This window comes from Ambystoma mexicanum, unplaced genomic scaffold (genome assembly GCF_040938575.1).
Source record: "Ambystoma mexicanum isolate Mex_15411 unplaced genomic scaffold, UKY_AmexF1_1 Mex_scaf60, whole genome shotgun sequence".
NCBI lineage: Eukaryota > Metazoa > Chordata > Amphibia > Caudata > Ambystomatidae > Ambystoma > Ambystoma mexicanum.
Window position 1 is genome coordinate 799,961 of NW_027182478.1, and position 13,350 is coordinate 813,310.

Here is a 13,350-nt window from a genome sequence, read left to right on the forward strand (position 1 = left end):
GGCCACCTGGATCACAGATCCCCGGGGACTAGTGGGCGAAACATCTTCAGGTTTGCGCCATCAGCTGGGCATCTTCTCAGGTTTTTGTAGCAAAAACTGCCTTGTAATAAACACTGGTAATACCAAGATAATGGTTTTTAGTGGACGCCGGGGTAAAAAGCGCCCCAGACTGAATCTGGTCCTTGATGTGTACCGAATTGAGCAGGTTAAAATGTATGACTACCTGGGTATAAGAACACATGAAGATTGTTCTTGGGGTCAACAAACCAAAAAGGCGGGGTTGACTGTCCAGATACAGTGGCTCAATAGCTAATTTTGCTAAATCCTATGGAGGTGGTGCAGTGCATTAGAGGCCTACAAGGCCCAAGTAAGGCAAGCTGCTGTTTACGGCGCAGAGCTATAGGGGTGGTGTAACGCCACACATTTGTCTGTTGGTCAGAACGTCTTTCTTAAAAATGTACTGGGGCTTCCAACTAGTGCCCCGACTTTTCAAATCCTTTTGGAATTAGACCTAGAGTCCATCAAACAGTTAGTTAGAGCTAAACCGCTCCTATATTGGATCAGGTTGTGGAAAAATGAGAATCTTGTGAAATATCGGAGAGCTCTGAAAGATGTAATGGCCCAGGAGGGTAATGTAGCCCTTCCTTGGCTTCTAAATGTAAAGACTGAATTCCTAGCCCTGGGTCTTTTGGATCTTTGGGCCCACCCTATGACTATTGATGTAAACTTAAAAGTCAAACTTCAACATGCCCTTAAGCTGGAAAGAGCAGAAGAAATAGCTAGGAGAATGGAAATATCATCCCAGTTGAGTACCTATTGGGCTCTTAAGCAGGTCCAGGGCTACGAAGACTATCTGGATGTTATGAGCCCCAAAGCATTGTGCTCTTCGTTCCTCAAGCTTCGTTTGAGCATCCTACCTCTGGCACCTGTAAAGTCAAGATGGAATGCCAACACCAGCCCGTATTGTCCATTTTGCCCATGGGTTAGAGAAGATCGAGTTCACTTTTTGCTTCTTTGCCCCATCTACAGGGACCTTAGAAGAATGTCCTTAAAACATCTTTTCTTGCAGAGTCAACTGTTACTGAGGCCATTAGACTCTGTTTGGGAACCGTGGTACCCATGGCCACGTTGGTTACTGAAACCCACCTGGTATAGAAGAGCTAAACTAACTAATCTTCTTCCATAAACTGTAATTATATTCTTTCATCTGTCTCTCTGCCCATGTTAGTCTATGAACAGGACGACTGCCCGACCTGAGGTCCTGAACAGATGTATGGACTTTCACATCTGACTCATGTCAGAACCCTGAATAAAATGTAATACACTGCGTGCACATGGACACTTTTCTCTTCTGATTGGCGCTGATCAACAAGTGTTTTTATATTAGTATTGATAATTTGTAGTTTATTGTATTAATTGGCCAAAATGCATAGCTTTTGCTGTTATTAACTGTGATTGTGTTTCCATTTGTTTATGTACATGTTGGCTTTTATGGTAAATTCTTTTTATCGAAATGAAATGAAATTAATGTATTGTTTTTATTTCCTAATAAACAATTATTGTAACCTTATGCTCGCTGACTTGTGAGGAGGAGCCCACATGGAATAAAAATGGACAGAAGAGGCTGGGACCAATGGCCTGGCATCCCTTATGGAGCAGGTAGCCTATGTATAGGGTGGCACCAACCAGCCACTCGGAATTGTAACCTATGTAATTTACATCACTGATGATACATCACTGATGATGCTGTGAGCCTTTTTAAAGTGTTGCTTGTGCTGATTTTGGCAGAACGTTGCGTGGCAGCAGAGTGCTTTGCGGGCGCATTTCTATTTTTGGGGAAATAAAGCGTTGCTCTCCTTGCAAGAGGTGTGCTGGGCCTTTTTCCCTAGTGTGCTGTATTTTTTCTGGTGTGAGCGTTGAGGGTTGAGGGGCTTCTCTACACCTTGCATAGTGTAAGGGTGCAGAAGTATGGCTCGGACACAATGGTGGCATATTTTGGGGTATAAACATTTATTTATTAATAAGGAGTAGACAAATGCCTCTCTGTCCCTAAACCTAAGAGGGTTTTCTCTACCAAATGAGGGAAATTGTCAGGAAGTCCAAACCTAAAAAGTCAGTCAGTGTCGTGTGTCAAACCTACCCCTGTCACTAACACTAATAATCTAAAGTAAGTGTGCAAGGATGTTCTCTTCCCAAAGTAAAAAGTGTTCTATGTCTTTTCAGCCAACAGAAGAGTTCCCAGTAGAAAGAAGTGCTACAAGAAAATATTCCAAATTCGAAGTTAGGGCTGTGCTCCTTTCCCCTAGACGTCTTCTTATCTCCACAGTTCTTTTATCCTACCAGCTTGGCATGCTCCATTACCAAGCCTAGTATTCCCTTTTCAGTCCTAGGGCTCTTGATTCTCATTATTCTGGACCTCTCATGTGGGTGCGAGTCCCAGACTCGCAATATTTTATGCAGCTTGCTTTACTCCCCTGTTCAACATATAACTCTTCTTGCTTTTCTTTATTACTATTCTGGGTCCCAGACCCTCCTATTCGCGACCTTTGGTTCTGGTGCGGTTACCAGACTTGCACGGCTGAGTTACCTCCACCTGGTTCCCTCTCCTGACAAGTATGCAATGTGTTCAGGGTCCCAGGCCCTCCGCTTTCCGTTCTCTTATTTGTGTGTGTGTCCTAAACTTGCTCTTCCTCATTGTACAGGCTTGTTTTACTCTACTGCCAAGGGTTCAAGTCACTCAGTGTCCCAGACCCTCTCATTCCAGCTTCATATCGCTTCCTCGGACCTCGTCCGTCTCCCAGGCATCCCACGAATGTGTTCTCTTCCTTCTGACAGGTTTCCACTGTTAACGGGCAACTGGGTCTCTCTGCGAGGCTTCAGCAGCGTTCAGAGTCCCAATGTGGTCTGCAGCGGCTCTGCAGTCTCACAGCACTGTGAGAAACTCATGGTGACAACAGTAAGACAGACCCAAGTGAACACGGTTCAAGTGTGTTTGTTGAAAAATGAAAAGGTATATGCAGGTTGGAAAAACGCCTAAGCTAAACCTAAATCTACGATGGGGACAGGTGTCGACCATCAAATGAAAGTAAGGCAGTCCTAGTGGTGTTGTACCAAACAAAAAGGGCCTATACTAAGAAATCTATTGCCAAACCTTACAACTACTACAAAAGGAGGTGTGCGATAGTTCTCAAGATAGAAAGAAGTGTTCTCAAATGATAAGTCAGGGTGCAGTGGTTTGGATCTCCTTTCCCCATGTTTTTAGCACGGGATAGGATGGAAGCTTGGAGCACAGTAGTGTCTCTGCATTCTCCAGCACGGGATGACAGTTCCAAAGGCAGTTCTCAAGATGATCGATGGCCAAGTCTCGTTTCCTCTGAAAGTCTCTTGCCTTCGGGCCTGGGATGTTTAAACAACAAAACAAACAAAAGTACCTTTAACAAATGATAAGTTTGTTCCCAATATTCGCTGGGTGATGGGCTCACCCCTGGGTCCCCCTCTTCTGGGCTGACCCTTCTCAATCATATTTCAAAGTTCAGATAGGGTGAGGATTTCACCCCTGGGTCCCCCTCTTCTGGGCTGACCCTTCACGTATCGTTTTCCACAAATTCGAATAGGGTGACTGCCAGTTCCGAGTTTAGATTCACCCCAGATCTCCGTCTGCCGGGCTCGGTCCCTCGTCTGTGTTTTCTACTAGTTCCAAATGTTATCGGGATTCACGTCCCTTTTCCTTCTTGCCAATCCTTGAATCAAAGTCTTTCAAATGTACAGGGCTTTTGCTCGACCCTCTCGTATGACCACTTTGCATTCCTTTGGCGGGCTTCCTATGGCCTTCTGGTTTCTGTAGTTTCTCAATATGGTGCTCGACCAGAGTCTCTTGAATTGACACCCAGGTGGTGTTGGTTTCCCTCTGTCGCTGATCTTCCCTTCTACTTCACAGTTCACTTAAAGTTCATTACTTTAGTTTCAAAACTTGACACTTTGCGATTCTCATTAAACACCTCCCGGCCTCTCTCAATTCTCCCCTCGACTCACCGGGTGTGCTTAATCGCCTTGCGTTCTGTTTCTTTGTGGAGTCAAGTCCGGAACCACGGGTGCAGGACATTCCCTCGCTCCTGCTTATCACCATAAACTCACCCTGTGTACCGCTCACATCTGCTGCAGGACACTTGTGCTATTGTTCATGGTCTTAGGCTCCCCTCAACAAAGGTGCAGCGGACCTGGGATGAAAAGGGCAAGGTTCTTTCTCTCCTCGCCTCCTTCTCGCTTCCCGCCTTCTTTCTCCTTCGTCTGAACTGCTGCCTTGGTTTAGCTGCCTCATTGTGTAGTACTTCGTATTCACCATTCTTGCCCTGCTCGTGCTCTGCTTTCTGGCTCCACCTTTTATCGTTGTGGGAAAGAGGAAAGGCCGTCGTGTGTGTGATTAGATTTAATTGCCTGACTTTGCCTGACCTTCGTGTCGGGACATGTCAGGTAAACAGCTTCATTACAAGTCTGTAAAACAGAGTTCACATCGAATTGTCCTACGGGATAAGATGGGGAAACAGGGCTATTGAAAAGAGGGGGTTGATTGGTTGATTGAGAAGAACGGAATGGATAAGGTTTGTGAAATGGACGATAATGACCAGGGTGTAGAACATAACATAGGGGTTTGTGGAAATTATAACGTTCTGTCCCAATAGATTAGGGTTTCGGAAAATGATAATTAGAAGGACGGGTTTGGTGGGATTTGCGGGGTAAACAGGAATAGCTGGGATTGAGAGATTGTGGGAATCGTAGTGACCAAAGGGCCGTGGAAAATATCTCTGCGGGAAAGAATAATCAAAAGGATAGGAAGAGGAATGCTTGGGTGTATTGGAATAGTGAACCAGGTGACAGTGGTTCTGGGGGAGACGGTTTCTGAACCTGACAGTGTTTGGGATCCTAGGAGATTGTTTCTGCCTGGAAGGTTTAGTGGGTTTGGGTAGGAGAGGTTTACTGGGAGGAGGTGAGGCAGGTGTAGAGCAGCCTATAAAAGCCTTGGAGAACCCATACACCTCTCCTTCCTCGGCATAATACCACTTCTCACCTGGGGCATTCCCCTGAACATAACCCCGGAGCCCCTCACCCAGGTGATCCTCCCTGGCTCGTCCACCCCCAGGGTTGGGATCTGAGAGCGCCAGCCCTCCCCTGGCCTCCCGAATAAGGGTTTTCTGAGGTCTACCTGGGAGAATACTGTTAGGGAGAATTCTCCAGAATGGCTAATTTCCCTTACCTACTGAGTCCCTCAGCAGCTTTGCTGGATTTCTAGGATTTATTTTTTTCAGCTGGTAAGAGTGTGAGCCTTTTCCCCCACTCTTACATGTGTTTTGCTGTGTGTGTTTTACCTTTTTGTGTGATCTTGGGCTATGGAGCCTCACCTACTCCATAGGCATCATCTTTTTAATGTGTGTTACACAACACCTTCAGTGTAGTGACACAGGGTTGTCTTTCAGACTTCCCACTGACTCCATTTGTCTGGGACTGACTACTGTCTCCCAGAAACATGTAAAGTTACCATTAACTTTATTTAGTCTCTTTAAACCACAGACCGAGTACACCCCATCATACATGGAGTATTTAAAAGGGTTAATACTTATCCCTTTTTGTCTGTTTCTCTTGGAGCATTGTTTCGCTCCCTTTTCATCAAGACTTGCCTGGTGGCAGTGGTAACTACCCTATTTTTCATACCGCGGTTATCTTATATAACCATGGTATTGTTTTAGGCTATCTTGGTAGACTCAAACTTAAATCTGCTTGACCATAAACGTTTTTATACGGCTCCGGCTGGGTTTTATCGCCATTTCTTTTTGTAAAAGTCTTTCTTGTGTTTTACTCTGCGCACCAAACCAGGTTTGGTCCCTTTGTTCGCTGTCTTTTCGTGGGCTTCTACACAGAAGCCCTCCTTAAGGCGCCTGAAAGTCTGGGTAGGCAGGATGTGAGGGAGGGGTTTTAGGACCCCTGCCATGGCTTCCCTTGGTAACCCAAGTCACACTCCTGTTTGATTGGCTAGGTGACTGTCCAGCCAGGACAGTCACCCTGCTGTGTGATTGACAGCCAGGCTGTGTGAATGGGGGAAAACTGCATAAAAAGCAGGTCTTTGGGTTGGAAAGGCAGATTCGCCACTGGAACGAAAGAACCGATGAGGAGCTGACAGAAGAGGACCCCTACAATGACTGAACCGCCCGGTGAAGCCCTGCTGCAGGTCTGAATCTTCAGAATCCAACGACAGAGAAGATCCTCCAGAAATCTTCTTCTCTTGAGCTGGTGGGACCAACCAGTTTGCCCAAACTGCAAACCAGGACTCCCTCCTCGGGTTGAATTCGCTGTACAGAGTTTCAGTGGGCCGGGTCCCCAGGAAGGTTGGACCCTGCTTGGGTTTTAAGGAGCGCACCTTTTATTCACTGCTTTGCTCTGCTGCTGGCTTCTTCCCTGGGTATTGCAGGACCCTCCAGTCTTCCTACTTTGTGTCAGTCCAACAGTCGCTTCAGGAACTGTGAGCCTGCAGGAACGTCCGCCTCAGCTACAGCTTCTTCTCCATTTAAAGGTACTGTGCAAATCCGGTTGTTCGTTTCGTTCAGCCGCGGTGAAGGTGCTTGAAACCTTTCACTAATCCGATGGCTTGTCCTTCTCTTCTCTTTAAACTAACTTTTCTGCCGACCAACTTCGTCCGGAACTCTTGGCAAAGACTTAACCGCAAACTCCCCTGAACCGTGTGATCTTGAGCAAAAGACTTTTGCCCTATTGACTTTGGCCATAAGCCTATTTTGTTTGATCCTATCACTGGAGTTCCTCTTTCTAGATTGCCCTGCTTACTTACCTGATGGTGCTGCTCAATTTGTACCTAACTTTGTCTTTCCCTCCCTTTTAAATTTCTGGAGTGCCATTTTGCTCCCACTTCATTTGTGAGGTTAACTTGTCTGGAACCTATTGGGAGTGGTGTGGTGTATTAAGAGTGTGATTTTTAAACTGCTTTACTTTAGTGAAATGTTATACAACTGATGTGTAAATAAATGTATATTCTTTTACTCAGAAACCTTGAGTCAGTGTTTGTTTGAATCATAGTAATTGCTGTCCTTTGTGTAACTATTGATACTGCTCACTTGCTCTTGAGATAAGTCTGGCTGCTAGCCATCGCTACCACTTTACTGTGTAGTACAGGCTTGTACCAAAGGTGAATTTGTACTGTCATTTGTAGTCTTAATTTTGTGTGCTGTTCTCAAAGGGTACTGCATATAATTTTGCCCAACACTGGTGTACAGCGGTGAGGATCAAGTATAGTAATTACACTTAGAGTGCTGCTATTACCTTGGATCAACTAACCACAAACTAACATCACTAAAAAGCAATATTGATCATGTCTGATATGGAAAGCTACAGTCAGGAGACCCTCCTTAGTTACACTGTGGATTATCTAAAAAATCTGTGCAGAGAAAGGAACCTCTCTGCCAAAGGCAAAACGTCTGAATTGATTCAAAAGTTGTTAAAGAACTAAAGTCTGGGGAGTGGGTCTGAAATACCTGAGCCCTCAGCAAATGTAGAAAATAATGAGGATGATAATGTGTCTGTCATTGATGAGTTAGAGGAAGAAGATGTGTCTCCTAATGTAGGCCTCACTGCTCCCTTGCCTGCTCATCAAACTCAACCTTTGTCCACTGGGACCCCACCAGGTCCTACAACCCGTCCTGAATTCATTGCTCTAGAGAAAATGAGGCTGGAATTGGAATTGAAACATTTAAATGCTCAAACTGAACCCAAAAACCAAGAACTCAAGCTCAGAGAAATGGAGTTGAATCATGAACTAGAAAGGAAAAGGTTACCTCCCAGCTCAATCTCCATACCAAATCTGTTGGTACTCTTCATGACCATCAGTCGGGCTTCAGAGCTGCCAGAAGCACGCAAACTGCTCTACTGAACATCCGTGAGGACCTGCTCTCGAACCTTAACTCTAACACTCCATGTGTTCTCATTCTGCTTGATCTCTCTTCTGCCTTTGATACTGTCAACCATACCATCCTGCTCAACCGTCTCCGTGATAACCTGGGTATCACTGGTCAGGCTCTGTCGTGGCTGACCTCTTTCCTCTGTGATCGACCCTCCCAGGTCCAACTCGGGTCCTTCCTCTCTGACATTTTTTTCTCTACCCGTGGTGTCCTCCAGGGATCTAACCTCTCTCCCTGGCTGTTCAACCAGTGTCTGGCACTTCTTGCCCACCGCATCGTCGCTCTCTGCCCCAACTTTCAGTGCTATGTGGATGATACCCAGCTCATTTTCAGGCTACCCTCGGCCTCCTCTTCTCATTCCCTCATCTCTGACTGTCTTTCTGCTATCCAGGAATGGTGTGCCGCAAATGACCTCTGCCTTAATGCCAGTAAGACTGAGATTCTACTCATCGGCACACCCACTCCCTCCTTTCCTGCAGCTCTCTGGCTGGCCTCTCTTGGCCCTCTTCCTGCTCCTACCTGAAAAGCAAAAAACCTCGGGGTCATCTTCGACTCCACACTCTCTTTCTCTCCTCACATTTCTGACGTCTCTAAGAAGTCACACTACCAGCTACACCTCCTCAGAGGTATCCTTCCTTTCCTCTCCTTCCCCCAGAAGCTCACTGTCTCTAAATCCCTGCTTCTCTCAAAGCTGGACTACTGTAACAGCCTCTATCTAAATCTGCCTGCCTCTACTCTCCGCCCTTTGCAACCCATCCAGAACAGGACTGCAAGACTTGTCCTTGGCCTCAAGCCCAGGGACCGTATCTCTCCAGGACTGCAATCGCTACACTGGTTCCCAGTGGCTGCGAGGATTAAGTTCAAAACCCTCTGCATTGTCCACAAGGCCGTCTGGGGCCTTGGGCCAAAATACCTTCAACTCTCTCTTCCTAAATATCTTCCTTCTCGAGCTCTTCGCTTATCCGCCTCCAACTCCTTCAGGGTCCGACGCTTCTCCAAGCAACGAGTTGGGGGTAGATCTCTCTCCGCAGCAGGGGCCTCCCTCTGGAACAGCCTTCCTTCCTCCCTGAAACTTGAGGAGAACCATCTCCGGTTCCGGAAGCACCTCAAAACCTTCCTCTTTGCCTCCGCTTTCTCTCCCCCTCTCCCCAGCTAAAACTACTGAAACTGCACTGCATCTGCAACTGGGCCACTCACAGATCTCGGTCCTTGGCCCAGCCACTCTCCCCTGCACTGCCTCCCTGGCAATCCCTGCACTTCGGGACTGTCTCTGTATCCCTACAGCCCCCCCCTTCCCAGCACTTGTCTGCACTTACCTTGCACTTGCCACCAGCTGGCCCTTAGTATTTATCTTGTTATTCTACTAACCCTGTACGGCACTTTCCCCTCTCCCTTCCCCCTTGCACTTTTCCCTTCCCCTCTACCCTTGCACTTGCGCGATCTGCATGACACCTGGCCTAGTAGGATCGTTGTCTTGTCTCCCCTTTGTCCTCCCCCGCCTCGTCGCGCCTTGAAACACTTGTGTATAGGCACGTTACAAATGCCATATCATATCATATCATATCTCTTGAAAATGCTTCTCTCCCAGAGTCTTCTAGGTCTTCCAGTCCTAAGAGACCCCGTATGTCTAAAGAAATTGTGGGTATGTTTGAATATAACCATGGTATTCAAGGTCTTACAAGGAATCTGTTGCTTCCCTGGGTCTTCTCTAGGCTACCCACTGTTGCATCTGATGTTGTGATGGAGTTGGGGGAGGTGGATAGTATGGATTATGAGTGTGTGAAGCTAGTTTTAATCGCTAGATTTGGGAAAACCCCTTCCCAGTACCTTAAGAAGTTTAGGACCCTCAAAAAGCATGATGGTACCCCTTGGGCTACCTGGGTATGTGAATGTTTGAAAAACTTAGATGGTTGAGTTAAGGGTTACAGAGTAAACACTTATGAAGATGAGGAATCTTGTTATGTTGGAGTCTATTTATGATGCCTGCTCTCCTAAGCTCAGACAGCACTTGGCTGATTCTAAGGAGATAGATCCAAAGAAGTTAGCTAAGGCTGCTGACTTGTCGGTTGCCAACAGGGCTACTCACAAGGATTCTGGGGCTACTCAGAAGAAGCATGATGGAACGCAGCCAAAGAAAGATAACAAGGAGAATTCTAATACCTCCCATCCAAAAGAGGGCCACAAACAGCAACATAAGGGTAAACCACATGGAAAACTAATCAGGGTAGTGCACCATCTGGACGCAAACCAGATGGAGGTCAGAACAGACCCCCATGCATCAAGACATTTGGGAAATGTTATGTTTGTGGGTCAACTGACCATGTGAAAGGGGATCCCAGATGCAAGGGTAAACCTTCAGGGGTCCACACTCTCTCCTTAGCCTTCTCCCCAGAGGAGGAAGTAACTATGGCAAGTGGAAACTTTCACCCACTGGCTGATGAACCCATGAGAGTCTCAGCTTGTGTTTCTTTAGTGTCCCTGGGCTTGTGGGAACAACAGAATTTAGATGTCTATAATTCCATCGCAGATAATACTTGTCATGATCTCTGCTTCCAAAAGGTCAGGGTTTTCCCAACTCCCTTGGAAGCAGATCCATAACCCAGGTTCCGAGTGCCAACCAGTCCCAATTGGGACCTTTTGGACCCAGTCCTGGTGCCAGTGGCACCAGGCTCATAAATATGCCCAGTCCCAGCGCTGGAAGCGCCGGGCTCATAATGCTTGGGTGGACTTACCTGCAGCAGACCATGCTGCTTACTTGCCTGCCAGTTGAGCCTCTGATCCTCTTCTGTTTGGAACTACTTTTCCTGTTGGGTGGGGCTGGAGCCCCTCCCTAGATTCAGAACACTGGAACTCTTCTGGAAGGCAGGAACTCTTTTCTTACCAGGAACTCTTTTCTTACTTAGGCGTGGCTGTGGAAGCAGACACCTAAGCACTACAGGAGGCTATTTAAACCACACCCGGTGGATGAATCTTGCTTTGCGTTATTCTGCACCCTCTGCAGCAGAACGCTCATCGTGTCTTCTGCATCCGGGCCTGGGCCTAAGGAAAAAGGCTTACCATCCTGAATCCAGTCTTCAGCAACACCTATAAAGACAAGAAAGAACAGGTTAGCATTCCGGCATCTGAAAGGAAAAAGGCTTACCATCCTGAATCCAGTCTTCAGCAACACCTATAAAGACAAGAAAGAACAGGTTAGCATTCCGGCATCTGAAAGGCAAAGGCTTACCTACTCTTCGTGCGCTCCGGAGGTCTTCACACTGCATTCCGGCATCTGAAAGACAAAACAAGGTGCGTTTAAAGACATTGGGGAACGTTAATACTCACGTGCCATTACTCCTTTCCACATCTAACCCAGTGGGTATCCCGGCACCCTGCAGCCGCTCGAAACTTGTACCTGCAAAATAAAAAGACAGTTAGAGCGCATCGTGAAGCTGGCAACAAGCGCTTACTTACGTGCTTCCAGGCGCTTCTATTCATCACACGGGCTCCATCTTCAACTCACTTCAGCCCATCATCCGCCATCGCCGGAACCCTGCAAAACAAGAGACATCATTATTAAAGACTTTAAAGACATTTGAGTTACTCGAAACTTACCGTTCGTGCAGTAAACGACGGACAGCAGTCCTCTGGAGTCAAGAGGCCTGCGCTACCTATCCAGTGAGGAAACTGGTTACAGCACCCTGCCCCGAGGCAGATGGAGAGCTCGGCATTCACTTACCTAAGGTGAGAGCGTTAACCTGTGGGGGTCTACAGGAGAGGAGAAGAGGAAAGAGATAGGGACACCCCAATAACCCCAGTTCATTAACCCCGTATTTTCTATCTGCAGACATCTTACTCTGCACGTCAGGCATACAGGGCACAGAGGTCCAGCCCAAAGAGCCAACCGGGTGCTGCACATCACCTTTGAAGATACGGTAGTCGCCCAGTCAAGACCGGCGCCTCTGCGAGAATCAGGTGAGCGTTACAGAACGCAAAGCCTACCGCAAAACTCTCGCCCAGGCGCTATGGAAACCTCGGATACTGACCACCTAGCCCGGTTACTTGGGGAACTAAGGGCAGAAGTGCATGCAGCTCGTCAGGAAACGAACGCTCTAAGAAGGGAACTAATTATTTCCAAGGAGAGAACAGATGATCTTGCTAGACAATTGCTACAGTCACAAGCCGGACAGACCCCGCTACCCGCATCAGGGGCAAATCTTCCTTCAACATCCTCTATGAATCCAGTGCAGATCAACCTACCTGGGAATGTACCTCTGGCTCCGCCCGAACGATTTTCTGGTGACCCAAAGAGGTTTGCAGTATTTATCAATCAGTGCCGGTTGCACTTCTTATGCCGGCCAGCAGCCTTTCCAACTGATCAAGCTAAAGTAGCTTTTGTACTTTCGTACCTTAGTGGCAATGCGGCAGACTGGTCGATCCCTCTAGTTAATCAAGATGATCCGGTTCTCCATGATTTTCAAGCCTTTCAGCTTAGTATGGAAAAACTGTTCGCAAGACATGCACAGGGGCAGGCCTTGGACAATGAGCTTCTTTCGTTGCGACAGGGTAATCAAGACCTTTTGGCTTATATTGCATCTTTCAATAGACTAATAGTGGAAACTCAATGGCCTGAGGACAAAAGGATTACGCTGTTTTATAGAGGTCTACGTGGAGAGCTCAAAGACGTTTTAGCCCAAGTAGTGAATCCCCCACAAGACTGTTCGGATTATATAGACTTGGTCGTTCAAATAGATCACAGACTGCAGAACAGGAAGGCCGATCGTTCCAAGTTTGATGCTCGAGTATTTTCCAAACCGCCAACTCCTTCCAAAGGAGTAGACTCCGGGGAACCCATGCAAATAGGGGGTCTGAAAGGTCCTCTAACACAAAGGGAGCGGGAAAGGAGAAAACAGTTGCAATTATGCCTATATTGCGGAAACTCAGGGCACTTTCTTCGAGACTGTCCGGTGAAACCTGCCAAGAAGGCAGTAGGAGCTGCAGTTACCACAGTTACAAACTCTGAGCAGGGAAACGACCTCGCCCGTCAAGAATAGAGGTCCTCTTGCCGAGCGTGAAAACCAGTTCCGTGACCTCGCATTTCGTGATACCTATGGTCCCCATTAGCCCTGATAATCCGGATCGATTACATGCAATTGAAGCTTACGTCGACAGCGGTGCCATCGGCAATTATGTGGATCATGAAATGGTTTTGAGGATGAATCTAACTCTTTGTCCCAAGGCTGTAAAGGACGTCATTACTACGGTGGATGGTACGGAGATAGCCTCCGGGCCAGTAACGCATACCACTCAAGAGGTGACGCTAGTAAGTCAAGATGGACACCATGAGAAGATCGTGTTCGATGTGATCAAGGCCCCTCAGTTCCAGATTATTCTAGGAATACCTTGGTTAGAG